Source organism: Cupressus sempervirens, chromosome 1, assembly GCF_028749045.1.
Source record: "Cupressus sempervirens isolate cs-2001-9-10 chromosome 1, ASM2874904v1, whole genome shotgun sequence".
Lineage (NCBI taxonomy): Eukaryota > Viridiplantae > Streptophyta > Pinopsida > Cupressales > Cupressaceae > Cupressus > Cupressus sempervirens.
In genome coordinates this window covers 353,932,390-353,936,144 of record NC_143118.1, presented here as the reverse complement: position 1 = coordinate 353,936,144, position 3,755 = coordinate 353,932,390, and positions in this window count along the sequence as shown.

The following is a 3,755-nucleotide window of genomic DNA, read 5'->3' as shown; positions in this document are numbered from 1 at the left end:
TAAGATACATCCTTAGTCGTGTGCATAATGGTCAGTTGTGGTTAGAGCAACCAATTTTGATCACAAAGAAGATGATCCACAAGATCACTAGGCTCCCCATGTTAGCCAAAGCCAAAATGACTAAAACCCTAAGTCAAGTTGAACTAGAGAAGAAAACCCTTGTCGAATGGGATGGAAGGGGAATGAAAATAAGTAGTGTAACCAACATGGAGCTGAAGTTTAGTATTCACATCATAGCACACAAAATATACAACTCTAGTAGGTTGAATAGTGTGTCATGTGAATCTGTAGACTTGGCTTATAAGATAGTCAAGAATAACCTCTCTCTTGACCTTGTCGAGTTGCTATTGAACCAATTCAACAAGAACATGAAGAGCATTAGAACCCTGAAGAACAATCCATGTAAGTTCGATTTATTCTTGACATGTTTATTTTTCTATGTTCAAAAATTCTTCCCATCAAAAGGTACTATTGTTTGGAGAAAAGATGTGCCAGTCCTCCATCAAATTAATGAGTACATTGCTAAAATGGGAGAGAATTATACAAGTATTATGGATAACTATTTTGATGCATTTAAGAAGAAAATGAATAACAGATACTGGATTCTAAGGAAACTAGTTGAAGATTATAAGGATGATATTTGTTTCATGGTAGATAGTGACAAAGTGTACATTCAGGTAGTTAGGCCAAGAATTGCATGGGTAAAACCTCTAGGATATGAGGTCAATATTGTTGAAACAAAGGATATAAGTGAGGCATTAATAAATGAGCCAGTTGATCCCAAGGTAGCCTATTTTGGCACATATGATGAGGCTAAGGCCAGGATAGAATTGGAGATCAAGCTCCCTAAGGTGGTTAACAAAGGCAATAAAAGAATTGCCAAGTTGAAAACCAGTTCTACTCTCTTGTTGACCGAGGGCAAAGGTGAAGATGAAGAAGTAGAGGATGAAGAAGAGGAAGACAAGCCACTAAAGAAGAAGGGTAAGGTAATCATTACCAAACCTACCAAGCCATCCATTGTAATATTTACAAGAAGGGCTTCAAGGAAGAAATTACACAATGAAGGAGGAGACATAATCTTCAGAAAACCTCCACCCACCTTCCAAGACAAATTGAAAGATCTGGAATCAGGTTCTGGCATTACAAACTTCAAGCCATTGAAATATGAAACTAGGACTAAAGAAGAGCAAAAGAAAATTGAAGACTTGGTCATAGACAAGATGGGTAAGTAGAAATACTCACCTGGCTAGCTTGTACTTTAGATTTTGAGTGTTTTGATGGATAAGATCAAGCCAAGATGGAAATTTGCTAAGCAAACTACAAAAGATATATATGAGCAGACCCTGAGGCAACTTATGCCAAGCTTAATTGACAAGGAGGTCAAGGAATCTTTAAAGAAAAATGAAGAAAAATTAATCTTGAGATTCAACACTTATCTGGTATTGTTGAAGGAAATAGAGCATGTTGTGAAGAATGCCACAAACACATGGAAGAATGTATATCTTCTCCACAAACTGAGAAATTTTGTTGTTAATGTAAATGATGATGATGATGATGATTAGGAAGAGAAAGATGATGAAGAGGTAACTCATTTTGATAACATAGATGATAAAGAAGAACATGGGCAAGATGCTATCAAGGAAGATGTAGAAGACACAGAGGAGACCGACCAAGTAAAGATTGTTGCAGCAGTCACAACCTCACTTCCTCATTCTCCTAGAAAAATATTGATAACATCAAGCCCAGAGATAGCCTTAAAAAGATTGACTGTGACCAGCACTATAAGCACAAGCACTCAATCAATCTTTGGACCTGTCCAACTCAACACTACATTGACTGAAGTGTCAAACACTTCGTCTATTGAGTTGCAGACTCTTCCTTCTACATCAGTTTTAAATACATCAGGTATTTGTACTACTAGTATTTCAATGAGTTCAGTATCCATTATTGTGGCAAGTCCTACGATTTCAACAATTGTTTCCATTCCTAGTAAGCAAGATATAAGTGCAAAGACAGTTGAGACCAAGCCTCAACCAAGCACAAAATTTTTGGGTAAAGGCAAAGAAAAGGAAGAGGACATTGATCTTGATGAGGAGATTGTGATTCCCAATTGGGATATTTCCAAACTCAATCTTGATCAAATGCAAACCTCTAGAGAATTACTCCAAACTAAAACCAATCAAAAAAGGCTAAGAGAGGAAAGAGATAAGAAATTTAAGATCATTGAGGATGCTAAGAATATTATAGCAGAGGCTCTAGGCATAGAGGTTGATACTTCTCAACCAATTTTGTATCAGTTAGAAGAGGCAGTCCACAAATATAATGAAGATTTAGATAGACAAGACAAATTATTGCAAAAAGTATTGCTCAACAAATTGCCATTCACCAAGTAGAATTATCTACTATTTTGGGCTCTCTAGAAACCTCATGCATCAATGTATCTTTACTTTTTGGTAAATTATGTGATATTTCAAATTTTACAAAGGAAATGAAAGACAAATTGTCTAAGATTGATGAGGATCTTAAGGCAAGTGCACAACAGTTGTTGCTTGACCCGAGTTTAAGCTCTGCCCATTTCAATAAGATCATATTTTTGAAAGATATGTAGGCAAAATTGCTCAGAGAAGAGGCAAGAATCATATCTACATTGATAGATATTCAGAATATGATTCTCCCAAACATGGATGCACTGCAAAAGCATATTACACATTCTAAAATTCTCATCAATGATAATAACTTCTCCATTGTAGACCACATGATTGAATTATCAGTAGAAGTGCAAATTGCATTGCACATATGCAAGGTCTTGCAAGAGAATTGGGACAAGATTTTGGTGATTATCCTTAAGGTACATTCAAACTTCTTGTCTCATTTTGGCATTACTGTGTAAATATGTAGTATAAATTTTTGGCATTAATGTGAAAAAGGGGGAGAAGATGTAAAAGGTTATAAAGAAAATGGGGGAGAAAAATGTAAAAAGATAGGGGGAGAAGATTGAATAAGGAAAAGATTGTAAATGAGAAGATTGAATAAGGAGAAGATTGTAAAGGAAAATATTATAAAGGAGAAGATTGTAAAGGAAAAGATTGAAAAGGAGAAGATTGTAAAGGAGAGAAGATGTATTTAGATGTACATATTAGATGTATAGTATACTATATATTATACCATGGAGGAGCATTACCATGTACAAAAATATATCTCTTCAAAACCAATTTTGAAAAATCTCAAAAACAATGTACTCTACTAAGTTGGAATCACAAGGTGACGGATAAAGGTATTCTAGAATTTTTTGAATTCAATTTTGACTGATAAGCATTTTTGTCACTAATGCCAAAGGGGGAGGTTGTTGACATTATAGTCAATTTTTTTATTAGTGACATACACTTATTTAGATTGTAAGTATCTACCGAGCTTATTCTACAATTAATAGTGTTAATCAAGCATTTCAATTGTTACCGAGTTTTGCAATTACTACCGAATCCTTTGGATAGATTTTAGTTCAAGCTGAGCAATTTCTACTATGATAAAGATCAACAATATAAATTGAGCATCTCAGTGTATGCCAAGTTTATTAGTGCAAGCCAAGTTGCACAATGCTTACCAAGTTTGTAGTTGACGTGATGCAAGTCCAGTGTTAACCGAGCTAATCAGTGTTTAACCAAGTGATTAAATTTATACTGAGCTCATAGTGGAAGCATTGACCAAGTTATGCAATGTGAATCAAGTGATTCAGTTTATATGTTGAGTTTTACAAT